Source organism: Psittacula echo, assembly GCF_963264785.1.
Source record: "Psittacula echo genome assembly, chromosome: 5".
NCBI lineage: Eukaryota > Metazoa > Chordata > Aves > Psittaciformes > Psittacidae > Psittacula > Psittacula echo.
The window spans coordinates 62,305,788-62,325,086 of record NC_137739.1 but is presented as its reverse complement, the minus strand read 5'-3'; the positions used below and the strand labels follow the sequence as shown (position 1 = coordinate 62,325,086).

The following is a 19,299-nucleotide window of genomic DNA, read 5'->3' as shown; positions in this document are numbered from 1 at the left end:
CCAAGATCATGAAATTATTCATGCAGGAGGATGGGAGGTAGATGTATGATTTGGAAATGATTTGGAAAAGTCATATTCTGAATGGGATGGCTTGCTTATTCTGTCCATTGCTTGACATGACTCCAGAGCTAACAAAGGGTGAAAAATTAACCCTTTTATTTTCAAGTGCCATGTTCATTTCAGGGTTAACTAAAATTGTGGAACATCAAAATATTTCTTTTCTCCTCTAAATGTTATACATGGGAAACTTCCTTCCACCTCAGTGGCACTTTTGATGACTCCTTTCCAGGTAGCTGCTACTGCTGATATTGGAAAATGAGACCTGTAGTATTTTCTAACCATGAGGGGAATGTTTCTGAACATAAAATGGGCCCTCAAGTGATCAGTATACTTCTTTTGTCATGAAAAGGTTAGAAGGAACAATACAAAAAATTTTACCTCGGCGAGAAATACTAAAACCTACCATTCCAAAAAAGGATCCATCCTCACTGCTGTGTTAGTTCAGGTAATATTTTATTCCCCAAGTAGTTTCATTACTTTCACTGGGCCTTCCTGGAATCTCCTTGATTCATGGAATAGATTTCCTCTGTGTCTGAGGACCAATTTGTACAGGGGGATCCTGATCTATGGCCATTATTAAGACTGTAAGAGAAAATCACTACTGTTTACTTAGAAATGACTGGTCTGATTTAAATCAAGTCACTTTCAAATTCTATGCTGCTCATTTTTTTTTGAGAGAAATAATGCAATCACCTTTTTATGTCAAATAACTTACACAGGTCAAATAAGTATATTTTTATTGTAATAAAAACTCGACTTCCTTGTCTTAAACATATTTTAGTAGGCATACCACTGTGCTATTGTATTCTGCTGTATAAAAAGCTGAATAAACATTTTTACCCTTCTTGTTAAGAGTTCTCCAGTTTAAAGTGTACTCTGGAGTGCTAGTTTGCTAAAGAGTTAATGAGGGACTTCTTATCCTGGAGAAATAATTTATAAGGAAGGAATGTGGTATTTAAAATAAATGTTTCTCTTTGGCAAGTGATGGAGAATGATAGTTATTTAAATGAGAACAAATGCTGGGAGGATTTGAGTGGTACCAAAAGATACACTGAAGGAGATGCATTTTAATGTACTTTCAAATACATTCCTTCTGAATGCTTTCAGTCAGTGGTATGTATTGAGTGTTTGCACTCTGTTGCTCAAAGCTAATTTTCGTGAGAAATATAGTCTTCTGTATAACTGGTACACTAGAAAAGAAAATGTTTTTAGAAACTGTTATGCCATAATAAGAATAGTATTTACTAGTGAATAGTTCCAATTTATTTTATAAAATCTCCAATTTTGAAATAAATGGACAGGCTTCCTGTATACAATCTGTTATCTGTGCTTTTTTCCTTTTCCTCATGAGAAAATATCTTCAAACAGCTCAGGAGAGATCACCATTTAGTTCTTATTTAAAAAATAAAAATTATTATTAATAATATAATAATAAATTGGTTTTGCATTATGTATAGTACTTATTTTATATATTATATTATATATTCATTTTCATGCCCAGAAATATTTCTCACTTTTTAGCTGAGAAGATTTTAGTACATAAACACAGCAAATTCATAAAGTGCATTGTTTTCCTACTTACCCAAAAAGTGACTTTTAATTTTGGCAAGAATCTAAACTTTTATTCCAGACAACAAACAGAATTAATTTTAAATTTTTATAAAGGTGAAGATTTATTAATTTACCGATGCCTAGAAATTGGCATTATAAACACAAACCATGGGAAAGCTTACAAAACCAGTTATGCTTAATTACTGACTGTTCTTACAATGCAGTTTATCTGGTGTGTTTCTATATAAATGCTTAGACATGGATTAACAGATTACTAGGTGCAGTACTGATTCATATTTACTATATCCTTCCCCCTACACCTTAATTCGCTTTGCAGTATATGAGAAAATGAAAATAAAGTACAACAGAGATGCAATACAGTTCAGAATGAGCCCCATGATGATGAAAAATATATCTAAACTGGATAGAGCATATATAGTATATGGGGAAGGGAGGAGGAGTGCTGCTTCTCTGAAAGTTTGGTGGTCATCACGCTTTAGGAATTGTAAATATTCTTCTGTTCCTTCTACAAAATCAACCACCTCACATGCTTTGAATGTATTTCTTACAACAGCTGGAGTAGCTGGTGCCTGCCTGTTGAACCATCCTCTCCCACACCTAATCTTTGTAGGTGGTAAGAGAATATTCATAATGCTGTTAAGAATTTGGGATATTTGCGTCCAGTCCTGTTAGCAGTGCTGACTTACTGAGTCATAGAAACATGGAATGGTTTGGGTTGGAAAGGACCACCAAAGGTCATCTTGTCCACCCCCCTGGCAGTAAGCAGGGACACCTTCCATTAGATCAGGTTGCTCAGAGCCCTGTCCAACCTGACCTTGAATGTTTCCAGGGTCGGGACATCTACCATTTCTTCATTACCGCATCTTTGAAGTTTCTAGATACAATTTCAGACCAGTTACTTTTACTGGTGTCACAAGTGATACTTAAGTAGATACTGAAGCGGAGAATAAAAAGGTTGTAATGTTGGGGTTTTTTGGGGTTTTGGTTGGTTGGTTGGTTAGGCGTTTTTTTAATACTGTGGTTAGGAATTTGCACGTGGACTGCGGGGAGTGAAGTTCAAATATGCAAAATGGTTCAGTTCAGAACACAGGAGTAGAGTAAGCTTTTACAAGTGTATGGGATCCAAACTTCAGTTCAAATTCAAATACAGTAAGATAGGAATTGTTGGACTTGATTTAACAGCACTGGGATAAAAGTCATTCTGATAGAAACTGCAAAAATAATCTCCCTTACTCTTGCTGTGTAAACACAAGTTTTGTAGCTTAGACAAGATGCAGATGCAGCATAGGAAACATACCCATCTGGATCATGGCAGCAGTAAAAATAAGCATAGTGTTTATTTCAGATAAAGAACCATATGCCAGTGTGTGTACCCAGTATGCACACTTTGGTTGTGTAGGAGCCCAGACCTTCCAAGTACGACCCATGAACATCGCACATATATTCTGGTTGGTAGCATGTACTGAAACCTTGGTTCTCTTTTCAGGGCTTATTTTACGTGATCAATAAACAAAAGCCAGCAGGGACAGGAGTTCCTTCAAATCACTGGGCAGATATAATGAAGCCTTAGACTTGAGCAGTGACTTCTATTAAGGTGCCAATATACAGCAATAATCTTTTCTTAAGCTGCTGTTTCTATTGATGTTACAACAGTTATTTCCAGAAGTTAATTACAATACATTTATGAAATGCCTTCTAGAGCCTAACTCCACTTCTTGGTTAGATGGCACCCCAGGCAGTTCTCTATCCTTGCCAAACCATATGCCTTACCTTGGAGTAACATGTAACATATGATCAAAGCAAAATGTATAGCTCCATCTGCTTTAAATACTTTGAACTGGTTATTTTTGCATTACTTTTTTATGGATGATCTGTAATCTGGGGAACTGATTTATCACTTTGCTTATAGTATTTTCTGCATGCTAGCAAGAATAAGGATAAATACAACAGCTAAGTATACCTAGACATTGCAAAGTGGTATTTCTTAGTTCTCAGGCAAAAAAGGAGCATAAAAAAATATTTCAAGGATATTAGGAACGTTTGTTAATTATTGTATGATAGATCTTTTGCACTGTGTCATTGCAGCTGCTTGTGAAATGCAGAAGTTACATGACTTGCTTAAGTCAGTGGTGGATGGAAAGACATTCACAGTTATGCTTCTGCAGAGCAATGGCTTTCCACCTTCAGGCACAGCAACACTTTTTTTAGGCATTTGTCACCAATGCCGTGTCTTTGCATAGGAAGAGTGAATGAGTTGATATCCCGTTTTTAATGCGGATTTTAAAAGGTAAACCCCAAGTTTAAAGAGGACAACACCACCCTCCATCTACCCCATCCTCCTCCTCTCCCCCCCAACACTAAAGCAGTTGAAAATATTGAAGTTCCTCTTGCACCAGGGAAAACACCCTTACTCGGAGTTATAAAGTCTGGGTCACTGAACTGTGAAAGCACAACCAAAACCCCTTTAAAATAGGTAGGGGTAAAAACATGTTTGTGCAACCTAACACCTGTTTAAAAACTAAGCTCCAGTTTTAAGAATGGAATCTTTGCAAAATAGACTTTTTCTTTCCTTCTTCCAACTTCCTCCTCTAAAATCATACCGGCAGCCTTTTCTCATAATACATTGCAGGTGTTATTATTAGCACTGTGGTTTCAAATGTTTGCAACTGCTCTTTTCTGCAGTGATTCACAGCTATGAACTGAAAATCTGGTAGCCAGACCAAGGGGCTGTCTGAGACGAGTCTCAAGTTAAACTTTGTCAAGCGGAGTGCAGGGCAGACACATCCTTTCTTGGCCAGAAACTTGAACACAACACTCTGGCCCGTGTATTTTTGGTAACTGCCAGCTCATTTCCCAGTGCATTATTGAAATAGTGTGTGATGCAATAACAAAGTAGCATCATGGCAGGTACCAACAGGAGGGAACAACAGAGGTCACCATGGTCTCACGGGAAGGAATCTCTTCGGAGTCCATTTTAGAACCTTGTGAGATGTGTAGAGCCAAAAAGTACACAGCCTGGTCTCCACTGGCATGATTATACAGTTCTATGGCATGAACAAAGACAACTACTTGTAACACAGTGATTTATTTTCTTTTAGTTGCAATTTTCCTCTTTTCTAACCCAAAGGGATTTTTTTTTCACTCTTACCCAACAGGAAAAAAAACAAAACCAAAAACAAATCAAAAACCAGAACGCACACACACACACACACACACATGCCCATCTCTTACCGATAGGTTTTTTTTTTAAGGGGAGATAAATGTCTCTGTTTTCTTGTTGCTTTATGACAATTATCCCATAGAGCAAAAATCAGTATTTCCAGTACTAAAGATATGGGGAAAACTGTAATTTGTTACATTATTACTTATTCTGTTCTGGATTTTAATTAGTTGGGCTATTCTATTCTTTTCATCCAACGGCCTGTTTGTGGTTTTTACCAAACACTGAATGCCAAGCACTGTGAAATACATGCAATTTTTTTGTATATCATATTGGTGACTTCATCTTACTTTAAAAATCTTTGTCAGAAATTTGTGAAGTCAACATAAATGTCATTTTTCTTCTTCGGGCTTAAACTCTGAAACTCAGCTGTCACTACACAAGCATAGGACATACCCCTTCCATATAATGGAGAGAGGATAGTGGTGATAGAATAATAAGGAAGAGCACAAATTTTATCCTAATGTGCTTTTAAATCAAAAACTCCTGTCAGCAGGCAGGCTCAGGGAGGAAGTAACTGTGGAGAAATATACCCTTTTTTTTATATATCAAAATAACTTCCAGAATTCTCCTGGCATTCATGTGTTTTGTTTTCTGTGTTTTAAGTATTCTGCTTGCCTTCTCTTTGAACCTACCTGAATTGGATAAAATTCATTATTTAATCATGGCCTGCAGAGGATTAGGGAGGGTTTCTCTCTGCTCTATTTTATGTTAGAAAAATCAAGAATGCCAATTTCCTTCAGTACTTCAGCAAAAATTGGAAAAATAGACTCTTATGTTCTCACAGCTCCCACTGGATAAGACTGAACAGCTGCTCCTCTTCCTAAGCTTTTGTCACAGTATATAATTATTCTTCCATCCATAAAAACCAGAAGGATGCCCCTTCAATGCTATAAAAATACCTAATGCAGTAATATTTAACAACATGGGCATTACAGAAGACGTGCTCTAAATAGCAATAGCAGTTTGAGCCAAGAAAACACTTAATTTGATAAACCATGGGCCTCTATATCACTTTTAATCTGAAATAATTTTACTAAGGTTGGTTTAAATGAATCTCAGAGTGCTGCACTTAGTTTTATCTCATACTGATTTTGTAGGCACAGTTATATGAAGGAAGACACTAAGTCCCTGACAGGGCGCAGAGGAATGAGGGAGGCAAGACCTACAGTGGCAGACCTTCTGTTGCATACACATTGCCTTCAGCACAGCTTGAAAGGAGAGTGGCTGGCCAGAAATGGCCTTGCATTGCATTTATGGTCGTAGTCTTCCTCTTTAGTGGGCAACGAGGATGATCTCCAGTCCCTGTGCAAGTTTGTATGACCTCTCCATACAGAGAGGATAATCTGAAGATCCAAACACTGACACTGACAAACATTCACTGACATTGCAAAAGATGAGTGCAATCTATTGAAGAACAGCATGATTTCAATCAGATGCAGTTTTTTCATGGTCATTTCCAAATACAGCTCTTCAGGATGAAGCAGCAATTTTGTGCTCTATTACTATTGTAACCGACAGGTAGATATTCAGGTGAATGATTCCCCTCTGGTTCCATAAACTGCCATTTATTTGGGGACGTGATTACTGCCTTCATCTCTCTGATGATCGATCAAGACTTACACTAGGCCAAGGAACTTTCATAGAGTAACAGAATCATAGAATGGTTTGAGCTGGAAGTGACCTTAAAGATTATGTAGTTCCAACCCTCCTGCCATGGGCAGGGACACCTCCCACCAGGTCAGGCTGCTAAAAGCCCTGTCCAACCTGGCCTTGAACACCTCCAAAGAGGGAACACTCACAACTTCTCCAGGCAACCTGTTCCAGTGCCTCACCACCCTCATAGTAAAGATTTTCTTTCTAACATCTAAATCTTCCCTCTGTCAGCTTAAAGCCATTCCCCTTGTCCTATCACTACATGCCCTTGTAAAAAGTCCCCAGATTTCTTATAGGCCCCCTTCAGGTACTGGAAGGCTGTTCTAAGGTCTCCCCAGAGCCTTCTCTTCTCCAGACTGAACAAGCTCAGTTCTCTCAGCCTGTCTTCATAAGAGAGGTGCTGCAGCCAACTGATTTGTGGACTCCTCTGGACTTGCTCCAACAGGTCCACATCCTTCTTACGTTGGGGGGCCCAGAGCTGGATGCAGCATTGAAGGTGGGGTCTCACAAGAGCAGAGTAGAGGGGCAGGATCACCTCCTTCGACCTGCTGGTCACGCTCCTTTTGATGCAGCCCAGGATATGGTTGGCTTTCCGGGCTGCAAGCACACACTGCCAGCTCATGTTCAGTTTCTTATTGACCAACACCCCCAAGTCCTTCTCCACATGACTGCTCTGAATCTCTTCCCTGCCCAACCTGTAGCTGTGCCTGGGATTGTCCTAACCCAGGTGTAGCACCTTGCACTTGGCCTTGTTGAACTCCATGAGGTTGGCACTGGCCCACCTCTCAAGCCTGTCAAGGTCCCTCTGAATGGCATCCCTTTTCTCCAGCATGTTGACCACACCACACAGCTTGGTGTCATCAGCAGACTTGCTAAAGACACAATCAATCCCACTGCCCATATTGCCGACAAAGGGCCAGTCCCAGTATGGACCTTGACACTGTTTGTCACTGGTCTCACTTGGGCATGGAGTCATTGTCCACAATTCTCTAGATGTGACCATTAAGCCAATTCCTTATCCACCAAGTGGCCTACTCATCAATTCCATGCCTCTCCAGCTTAGAGACAAGAACGTTGTGCGGGACATTGTCTTGTACAAGTCCAGATAATGTCTCACCTTTAGTATGTGATTTCAAACTCCACATTTTCAAGAATTACCCATTTCATTGCTTGCCCACAGCATCTATCTGCTCCAGGCTGTGGCTATGGATCTAAGTCATGCAGTAAGCAAGACTGCAGGTTTGGTTATTAGCTACATCTCTGTGAGGAGGGTTCAGTCTTCTCACCAGTCACAAAGAGAATGATGTTGGTAGGTGATGCCATGGGAGGTGGGAATGATGGAATTAGAATTAACTGAGATTGGAATTAAAAAAACCCTGTAAGGTACCTCCACATGTGCTAGTTCTTGTAAATTGATCCACTCCAGCCCTATGTCCTACCTTAGTGACCAGTTATTCACACTTACACCTGAACCTTCTACATCAGGTGGTGCACGGCAGTCTTGTAAGAGCCTTCTCATTGTCTTACATTTCTCCAGTTTCCTAAAGACACAGCTTCCAGACTTTTATGTCAGTTGTAATGAAATGAAAGCTGGAAAATGGCAGCATTAGAGGCATAAGAGAATTATGCTGCCCTGTTTTGGCACCACATGTTTCCCTTCGGTTCTGAGGCTGACGGGTTTGATAGCATAAAAAAGTTACCCTACATCAGCTGTTTAATCTGGGCACTTAAAAAAAAAAAAAAAAAATGGTTTAAGTGTTCAGCTGTTTAAAATGCACTTAAAAAAAAAAAAAATAGTAGCAGCCAGGAATGTCACTCAAACAGGTGAGTGTTGACAGGAAACTGGAGTAAGACTCCTCACTGGAGTGAGGTCCAGCTAGTCAAAAAGCTGCCCTAAACAACAGCAAAAGCAGATGCTGCTTGGGGAGTACACAAACTCAGCGACCTCCAGTGGTCCTTTCTTCATAGAATCATAGAATAGTTAGGGTTGGAAAGGACCTTAAGATCATCTAGTTCCAACCCCCCTGCCACGGGCAGGGACACCTCACATTAAACCATGCCACCCAAGGCTCTGTTCAGCCTCGCCTTGAACACCACCAGGGATGGAGCATTCACAACTTCCCTGGGCAATCCACTCCAGTGCCTCCTCACAGTAAAGAATTTCTTCCCTATACCCAATCTAAACTTCCCCTGTTTAAGTTTGAACCCGTTACCTCTTATGTGGGGGTTGGAATGCATCGAAACTGTCAGAGACCATGGGAAGGAGGAACTACAGCAGGCAATTGAGAGTGACCCGTCCCTGACTGGTGCTTGGAAGATGTCGGAACTGGCAAGGAATAAGGATGTCAGAACTGGATAGAGGATGTTGATGAGAAAAATCAGGTAGACCTTTTGCCTGAAGTCGTAAATGTAACTGCAAGGCAGACACAGATGTGCTTGGCTAATTGCTTGGAAGCATATAAATATCGTGTAATCCTTGTAATAAATGATCCAGCTTCTACTCTACCTCTGACTCCGTGCCTTCCATCCTCACACTCTCGTCCTATCACTACAGTCCCTAATGAAGAGGCCCTCCCCAGCATCCTTATAGGCCCCCTTCAGATACTGGAAGGGTGCCATGAGGTCTCCACGCAGCCTTCTCTTCCACCTTCTGGGCTTAGCACCAGCAAGAGCTGAGCGCGCCAGCTCCCTGGTGGAAAAGCAGCACTTTGCCTTTGGCAGGAAGGCCATTCCTGATGGAAATGACGGCCTGCAAGTATGGGAAGGTGGGATCTTGTTACACAGCGATGACCCGGCATGGTTCTGCCCACACGCTGTCAAAAGGATCGCCTTTCTCCTAGGGCTTGCCTGAAGCCCCATGGTAGGCCAGCTCTACCCTCTCTTGCCTCCGTGGGAAGAGCGCTGTCCTGGAGGCGGCCTCAGCAGCTCCACCCTCCACCCCCCCGAAGATGGCGGGTACAGCCGCCATCGCCCCAGCACTGCCGCCAGCCGCTCCAGCGCTCGCGAGATCAGCCCCAGCGCGTGCGCGAGGACAGCGCCGCGGACCGAGAGCCTGGCAGTCCTCCGGTGGGGGGAAGGGAGCGCGTACGCACGTGAGCCTCTGGACCACCCGGCGGCTCCCCGGTCGTGGCTGTATCCCGCTATCCCATTGGCTGCTTTGTGAACCTTTCACCTTTTACCCGGCTTTCGCCACCAATTGTCTGGTTTCTTTCATAGCGTGGGGATGCGGAGCGTGTGAGCGGCGCAGGGTGGAATTCTCGGAAAGGGCTTGCGTTGCGGGCGCTGGGCGGCCTCCGTTGGTATGAGTGGGAGGGGTGGGGGAGGTGCTCCGTTTGCGTAGACCCGGCAGCGCAGGGGAAGGGAGGGGGAGGAGGCTGTCCCGGGCCCAGGTGAATGGAGGAACCTGACAGTTGGGGGGAGTGAGGCGGCGGCGGCTGGGAAATGGCGGCGGCGGCGGCGGCGGCAGCACCACCAGCACCACAATGAGACGCGGCCTGTAGTGCGGGGAAGCACCGGGCTGGGTCCCGTCCGAGCAGGTAGGAGATGGCGCCCTGAGCTCGCCTGCCCTTCGCCCTGGGAGCTGCATGGCTGCCAAGCGCGGGTGTCGGCGCTCCCGCAGCCCCGGTGCCGCTGCCTAGCGGGCTGGGATGGCAGCAGTAGCTCCCTCCTCGTCCTCCCTCCGTCAGAGCCTGGTTAGGTCTGTCCTGCCTCCGTCCCTGTCCCAGCGGGTCCCGGGGCTGCCAGCACCGGCCTCTGGGCTCGGCCTTGGCAACTTCCCGCGGGCCCCGTCGCCGGCAGGGCCTGGGCCTCGCGTGTGGGGCGGGGGCGGAGGCTGCGCTCTGGCCCCTCTCGGCTTTGTCTCCTCTGGCTCCGCGCCCTCGGGCAACCGCGCTGGAGCCACGCCGAGGCGGGCGCTCAGGGGGCTGGCACCTGGCCTTCCGGAGGGCTCTGGAGCCCTTCTGCCGTGTCGTGGTAGGCTGAGGAAAGCCGCGCATGGTAGTAAAAGAGTTTCCACTCTGTTGTGCTCACGTTAAAGGCGGTGTAGGAAACTCGTAGCTCTTCTCTTTGCTTCCTTTCCGTCCTCTTCCAGTTTAAATGAAGGAAGTACATGGAGTGAAAAAAACATAGTGGCGGCGTGATTAAGGCAGATCTTTCGCTGTGTGGCCTTACCTTGAAAAACAAAAGGTTACAAAGGTGAAGGATTTTCCACTGGAGTTTGTTGCTGTATTAGGTAATCTAAAAAACCACGAGTGAATACAAAATGGTTTGTGATACATTTGGAAAAAAAAAAAAAAGTTATTTTTTGTGTATTATCATTAACCAGATATCATTGTTTTAAAAAAGTGAGACTTTTAGTATTTCAGTTAACTTTGTTGAAAATCTGGAGTATGATTGGCACTTCAGATGAGCAGTTTTGAGTATTTTTGATGAAGAACTTCGAGTTACATGGTGAAAGTGCGTAGGCTGGGTGATAACCATATTCAGAGAAACAAAACAAAATGAAAAATCGAAACAGTTTTGCACTCAGTTTACACTGTTTTACACTTTTAATAAGGCATTTTGGATGCTCTGTTGAAGTGCAAACTGCATGTGTATGTTCAGTAGGTTGGGTAGTGCTTGTTTTAACAGGTTGATATAGATACAAATGGAAACTGCCTTCTATTATGCCATAATTACTCTCCTAAATTCTTCCCTTAAGAGGGTCTTTCCCATTGTCTGTCTGTACAAGATATGTTGTGGTTAAATAAGCTTTGAAGGTGTTACTAGGCTGGAAAATGCTTTTACATGTATAATCATTGGGTTGTTATTTTGTTATTTATTAATCCAAATTAACAAAATACATGTTTATTCAGAAGTGCTGAATTTGGAATTAGCTACTGCAGTTCATGAAAGCACCTTGGTGATACAGTTCTGTGAAAGCAGCAGCTCAGTACTCAGCAGTCAAAAATTGACTAATGCTGCAGTTAATGATTGCATGAGAAGAAAGTGGCATCAATAAGTCACAGTATAAATCCTTTCTGAGGCCATATGGTTAATACTAAATACCGTTTGGATATTTTCCCTTCTTTTCTACCTCTAAAAAGAGTCATACTAGTCTAAAAGAAAAAGAGATCAAAAATTGACTAGTGCTTTTCATCCAGGGAAAGAGGTACCAGTGGAGGGATAACAGACATTCAAAACAAAGGAGATGCTCCTTTACACCATGTGTAACTAAAACACCTGGTGTTGCAGCATGTTGAGAATGCCAGAAGTTTACAAGGAAGTTGAAACAATTAATTTGTAGGAAAAATCATCAGTCTATCAAACACAGGAGGATCTTCTCAGACTCCACAAACACCATGGTGAGTGACTGGTCAGTGGAAGGTATTCCTGCTTGCTCTGCTATTATACTTCTTCATATATGTCATCCATTGGTTACTGTCAGAGGGAAGCCAAATAGATGTTTCTAATTTCGCACTTCAGGAATTTGTAAAGTACTTTTTCCTGTTTTTCAGAAAAGTTAATGGATTGCACAGAGTTGCTTTAGCGCAGATGGTAGTCTCAGTATCTCCACTTCATATTCACTTTCAATATGAACAGAGTAAATGTACACTGATCTGTAACTGAGTGCAAATTACTAGCAAAACCAAATACAAAAATGTGTATCCCTCTTCAAAGAGCAAGGACCTATTTAAAAAAATGAATGTGGAGAACTTGCAGTTGAAATGCTTGATTTCTCTTCAGATAAGCTGTAGAATATAAGTGAGCAAGAGTTCAGGAAGATTTTTGAAAATAATTGTATGCTTTAGGAACGACAAGCATTATAGGAAGTGCTAAGACTACAGACAGGAATTTTACTTCAGGGTATAATCTGGTTGATCAGGCACCAGATAGAAGGTCAAACAGTCTTTGCGATGGGTTTTTCTATCACTCCCTAATTCTCTGTGAGGAAACATAAGGTGGTTTTTTTTGGTTTTGTGGGGTTTTTTTGGGGGGTTGGTTTGTTTGTTTGGTTGGTTTTGGTTTTTTTGGTTGGATGGTTGGTTTGGTTTGTTTTTTTTTTCCTCTGATGTAGGTGGTACAAACTAGGGAGTATACTGAGCTTAATAGGTTGTTGGCAGAACAGTGAGATGGTTCTTATATGCTAAAGCCTGGCAGTGTAACCACTGATCATCTGTATCTCATCACCTTCATATGTTCAACAGCAATTTCTTCAGACTGATAGAACAGAAATTTCGATTTATTCCCCCCCCCCCCCCGGAAGTGGATCCCTTTAAAGCAATTATAATTATAGTATTATATAGAATAGGAACTTCTCTATAATTGTGTGCAGTATGCTTTTAGAACACTCTCTGCTTTTAGAACACTCTACTCTGAAGGCTAAGAATGATCAGAGTAGAGAAGGCACGATTTTTCTTTACACCACCCAGGTGTCTTCATCCTCTAGCCTTTCATGACTTCCATATGTATTGCAATAAACCAGAAGAGCAAAAATCCTGATATATAGTAAAAACTTAAAGTTTATTTTTTAGCTGAAGTTACTGCAATCTTTGGTAGGGATTTCAAGGTTTGATGTTCAGATTGTGTTGATGATTTGGGGGGATGGGGTGAATATAGAGATGTAATGAAAATAACCACTCTAAAAGACCGAATGCACAGGACAAGGCAGTGCCCACTTTAATGTATGCCATGATATTGTATTGGGTGAACTCTTGGTTTTAGTAGTTCTTGCATGTACATCTCAAATTGCCGTGTTATTTTTGCTCTATATTGCAGATTACCTTAGTTAAGTAGATTTTCCCTGATGTTTGTCACCTTCAAATTTCTGCAGCTTTTGGAATCATGAAGCAAAGAACTGAAACTACTGTCTAGGAATTTACTTGCATTGTTGCACAGCTGGAGGTGTTGAAATGTCCTCAGGTGGGAAAAGAAGGAAAAGCAATATTCTCCAACTTCTTGCATAAATGCATCTGGATCTAAGAGACTTCAGTACTGTTTGACACGGCTTTTACTGAAATGCAACCCATTAATGAATCTTGTTTCTGTTGGCACAGATGTTACTTTTCAGTCCTGGAAAAAGAACCAAAACTGTTCTCTCTTGATCCTTGTTAATGCATCATAGTATTGTAGAAAAGCTTGGTTTCCTCTGCTCTTTTTCTCAGTACTTACGGCATTTAAGTTGTCGTGATCAGTTTCTGCCGATGTTTTGCATGTTCTGTTACTCTTCATAGAGGATCAGTTCCTTTAGGTTCACTGAGTAAGTGTGCATTTTTATCTGAGGTGCAGCAGAGTGGCTGCTGGCTTTAGGATTGGTTGCTGAAAAAAGTGATGGTCAGGTTGGGACTATTTTAGCAGGCATTGGGATTTTATTTATTTATTTTTATTTTATTTAATTGCTCATCAGTATCATCTTGGTTTTTCATTTGTAAAGAAAACAAAACCCCTTACTGTTATTAAAACTCAGTTTCCAGTGCCATTCTCCTCTTTTGGAATCTGATTCCTCATAATTTGTCAAGCCATGTAGCAGCCTTTTTCTCAGCAGAGATGCTAATAGGTAGATAGTGGTTAAAAAAAATCAGTCTCCTTAAACTTAAGGGTCTATGTTTTTTTTAAATTATTTTCCTTAGTATTTTGTTTATAGTTTGGAGTTTTAGACCTGCCCACTTATTGGTAGCATAAATTTCCTCCCCTTAGGAAGTGAGGGAAATGCAGCTTTCTTTTTAATTTGTTTAACTCCATTGAGATGATTTGCCTATGCAAACATGTCTGGGCTGGCTAACTTTGCAATTCATGTTTTGTTCTTTTGTTTGCAAAATCTGCTTTGTTTCTGATGTAGATCAGGTTTCTTACAGCTTTCTTGCAACTGTTACTGGCTTTTTATGATGACTTTGGCTCTGCATTTTCTTGGTCAAGCAGAAATGAGCAAAGAATACATAAAGATGAAGTTGCTAAGAGGTGATTTAGTGATTAGGACATTGTCTAGGATTCAGAGGACCTGACTTCTCTCACTGATTTTTGGCAAGTTAATTCAGGGATCTGTATTTTCACCACCTCCTTTAATTCTCAAGTGTTTAAATCAAAGACTCTTTTTAGATGTTTATATTCTGTCTCTGTACATTAAGACATTGAGTTGTATTTATACTGGTTATTAATTATGGCTTTATGAATCCATAATGTTCATTGATTATATTTGATCGTCTTATATTAGTGCCTGTGATCCGTTTCAAGTAAAGACTTATAGTTTCTCACTTAAGCTTTGTATTTCTGAGCAGACAGGCCTCTCTGCCTTGCTACCTTCATGGTCAATGGCTAGTAGGCTTTTGTTTTTGAAAGAGGACTTAAAATGAAAAAGTGCTTAGAAATATGACTAAAAGCTTTGCCCTCTAATTTTTTCAGTGACCCTAAAGTTTTTTCTATGTTTCTGCTAAAGCTAAATGCATATATTGTCAATTTTTCTATGTAAAGTTATTAAGAAGTGATATGAGGTCTATAGAAATACTTGGGGGGGGGGGAAGTAAGACATGATCTTGTGACATGTGACTTCTTAAAGCTGTCTACTGTCTGGTTATTATCTCAGTGGATGAGGGTCTACAAGGAATTACTGGATGGTTTTAAGGCATGTAGTGACTGGCATAATGATGAAGCAGGTGCTGATTGCTGGCAAGCATTTTGAGTAGCATGCCAATAATGCTACTAATGTATACATTGACTGCCAACTATTAACAGTTGTTAACATCTTTTATCCATCCATTGTGTTACTGCTATCTGCTGCCACTAGGTGTTTACTTTTGAGGCTTTCAAATAGTTTTGGACTAGACAGCAAGAAGATTTGGTATTTTCAGGTTTATTGTCATTAGTGTAACAGTTCAGCAACAGTTGGCAATAGAGAAGAGAAACTGGTCTCTGGTTTTGAGTGACAGTCAAAACCGCTTTGAATCCAATTTGCTTGTTTTCTGTAATGTAGGCAGTCTAGTGGCTGTCAAAATGGATGACAGCTATCTTTTCATGCCAGCTCTAAGGCTCATCTGATCGCCATCAACTGTTCAATTCAGCTTGCAGAAAACTTGTCTAGGTCAAGAAAAAAAAAAATCCGAAACACTTGTTAGTGTGCTGAACTCTTTTTCTCCCAAAGACTCAGACAACTGTCAAAGCTGTTTAGGGAACAGGAGGAGAAGTGAGAGTGGGGTTACTTCATCTAGCACTACGTTGCCATGGGATTGGATCTGCAGTCTTATAAAATCTGATCCCAAAATCCTACTTTCCACTTGATTGTCTTCCTTTATGAATATTGGTTTCTCTTCTCACCTATGAATTTAAACAGTTGTTTCATATTTTTCTCAACCTTCTACTTTTTTACTTATGGTTAATACCTGCTGTTATAAAAAGGTGTACTATTACAGTAATCTTTTGGTTTTGTATATGAAAATCAGCTGTGGTAAATCCAGGATATGAACAAAGTAAGGGAGGGGAAGGAGGAGAAGCCTATGGTTTGTTATGAAAATGAAATAAAAATGCAGTTGGATATAACTACATTTCTTTACTATTCTGAGCTTTTAACAGCTTTTTAACAAAGGTAACAACCATCAGAGTGCAATAATCAAGATGGAACACTTAGACTCTAGCTCTTAGCTTGGGAAATTCAGCTCTGGACTTATGCCTAGTTTAAAACCTCTCATTTTTATGTAGCAGTAATTCATAGTCGTGACTCCATAATTAGGGAGCTGTGCAAGAAACTGCCTAAAATAAAAGTTTTCCTCTATCCAGCTTCCTAGTCTTCTGAAAGCGATGGAGGTTTTTTTGGTTGGGTTTTTTTTTTTTTTTTTAGGTTGGTTTGATCTTTGATCAAGAATATCGAAAAGGTAAACAATGTGTCTTTCAGTGTAATGAGTTCAGCACTTAAAGTGCGGGCTAAACTTTTGTATCCCATTGGATTTATGGGATAAACACTATTTACAAGTTTCAATTTACGGGAACACTTCTAGGAATATTAGTTGACAGATGTGTAATTTTCATACGAAATAATAGCCAATACTTAATGCAGAAGTATTTGCACTTGATACTATGATACTGTCTAGAGGATTAATTAGAAATGCAGAAAAGTTTAATGTAAAATATTTGTATTCAATTTAGGACAGATACAATCATGGAGATACTACTCCAAATAGTAAATCCTTCTTCCTTTTAGGCATTTGAGGTGCACAAGCTGTATCTTGGTGGTAGTTTGACATGCATTTTAGATAGCATTTCTGCCTAGAAAGAGAAGACCTGTATCCCCAGGTAGTGGTATTTGTTGTTAAGCTTTATTGGTGCAAGCATTTCTGAAATTATGTGGTAAAGTAGATTAAGGAGACTAATTAAGAAACAATTTTATTCTGTGTGATTTCCTTATTCTGTTATGGTCTGTCTCTAGATCTCATAAATTACCTGGAAACAGTTGTGTCAGCATAAGACAGGGCTTGAGGTGACATGCTGGTTGAAGGGAGAATAAGAATGATGATTTTGTGTGTATAGCAATGCCATATTAAACGCATGTTAAGCTGTGATCTGGGAGTCTTTATCATACAGCGTTTTGTCTCACTGCTGAGTGAAAGTGAAAGAAAAGTGGTAAAATGCAAAGTGACTTTTCTGTATTTTGTGTATACCAGAGATCATATTCTTCTGTGATTATTTTGGAAAAGTTTGTACAGCCAGACACAGATTTTGATGAGCATACTTGAGAGTGTTAAAATTGAAATGCCAATTTGGTGAAATTATGGCATGTTAAAACTCTGCATATGCTCTGTGTTTAATCTTCGCCTGTTGGAGAGGATGCAAGGTCACTCTTTCAGTGACAGCTTTCCCATGAGGGTTTAACACACTTACTTTTTGAATGAACTTCATTGCCTTAGTTGATTAGTCTCAGTTTCTCTATGCAACCAAATCAAACTTTAATTACTTCAATATACCTTTAAAATTTTTTCAAAACTATATTTATATTGCAAGTTTTAAAGGCCTAGACTTAGTACCCTGGGATTTGTTTTGGTTTAATTTGTTGGGTATTTTTTCTTCCCACCATTTAGTTTTAGTGTGTGTTTGAAAGATGTTGAAGTACCTTGAACTGTAAATTATGAAAGTGGTCAATTTTGAATGAATTACATCTAGTTATGGAGAAAAGGAATGGGTTTTTTGTGTGTTGGAATTATATCTGTCCTTCAGTAAGTATGTCTATTCAGTCTTTAAAAAGGTGAAAGCTAGCTATGCAGTTTTCCTAGAAATACTACTTTTGATTTTTATTGTGCAAGAAAGGTATTGTTGTTCATCTGTTAACTAAAGAGAAATGAGAGATTCCTTTACAGAGCTGAGAAAGAAGTGCTAAGGAAGAAATGGGAAATGATTCAGATCTCTGTTCAAAGTTAGGTAGGCATGTACTCTGCTTAAATCATTCTGAACATCATACCAATCAATTACTGACTCTTTAGGCATCTGGGTACATCTGTTTATGCCTGCTCAAATAAGGCAGCGTATTAGCTGATAAAAGCAAATGGTTAGTCAATGAAATTGAAAGCCAGTTGTATTTAAATATTTATTTTGCATAATTTAAAGTTTTAATTATTATTATAACTTTAAGATATATTTGCATTAATTGAGTTGTAAATTCTTTCCAAAGGCACAATAGGCATAATAAGCAGGGGAAAAATTATACTACATAATGGAATATACCAGTTAATAAGCTAAACGGTATAATTACTTGAATATTAATATTGGCTGTGACATTACCCTCCTCATTAATCAGATGCCTGTATTTGATAGCTGCAAATCAAGGTAAATAATGTCAATGAGGCAGCACTTGTTTGTAAAGAAAACTGCAAACCAAAATGCTTCTAACTGATAGAAAGGTTAGCCATGTAAGGAACATTATGTGTAAGGTTTCCCAGTATAAATCCAGATTAAATTATGAAGTGTTAATACTTTTGATCTAATCAGGCTTGCTGTATTGGGGTGTTAATGGTAATTTACCTTAAAATGCTTGATTATTTCCTACTTTAAAACTCAATTATTTGGTCTCAAGGTTTTTAGTAATTTTTTGTTTTCCTTTTGTAAGCAGAATTATCTCAAATTTTCCAAGATTTTTATTGCATTCATGTTTTTCTGGTTTACTTCCAGAAGCTTGCTCCTTTTCTTTGATTGCCTCATAACTAGATTGAGTTCTTTGTCATTTAAATGCTGGCAGTGCTTCTTCTGATTCTGCCTAACAGGCTACCTATTCATTAGAGCTGCTTTGCCCTGTCCCCTTCTGTGCTGCTTTATGGATCTCTTCAGAGAGTCTGGGTTTGATTGACCTCTGAAGAGCTACATAGTCAGTCTGACCTGCTGGAATTGGTCATCTGCAAGGCAATGCAAGGATAAATGAGGAAAAGAAAGTACTCGTAATTCAGTTCTCATCGCTAAGTGAAATTATTGAAAGTCTCTGCAGAGCTGCCCAGATTGAAAGAAGGATACAGTCATAACTGCATTAGATCGTGTGTGAATCTTATTTTTCTTTTCTCAAATTCAAAATGGAGGAGATGTGTTCTTCTGCTTATCTGATTTTCCTGTCATTTCCCAGCTCTTGTGTTTGTTCAGTTGTTTTTGGGTTTGGATTTCTGCAGCAAATGTACCTGCCAGGCTGTCACATATTTTTTGTAGGACTTAATGTATCCAGAGCAGAAGCTTATGACACCAGCAGAAAGCAGAGATGGTTCAGGCTCTGCTGTTGCAGCTGTCAGGAAGACCTCACAGAATTTGGCTGCTTTTTTTTTTTTTTTTTTTTTTTTTAAACTTTTTTCCCCTGA

The 19,299-nt window shown here is 40.1% G+C and overlaps 1 protein-coding gene across 4 annotated transcripts in view; it reads left to right on the top strand.

Annotated features, from left to right (window-relative positions):
• The first annotated feature begins 9,906 nt into the window (after positions 1 to 9,906).
• The window catches only part of DICER1 (dicer 1, ribonuclease III), a 68,032-nt gene continuing 58,639 nt past the window's right edge, over positions 9,907 to 19,299 (top strand). For all 4 annotated transcript variants that reach the window (XR_013956776.1, XM_080617243.1, XM_080617244.1 and 1 more), the window contains exon 1: positions 9,907 to 10,044. The gene's annotated coding sequence lies outside the window, so the exon portion shown is untranslated. The remainder of the gene's footprint in view (positions 10,045 to 19,299) is intronic.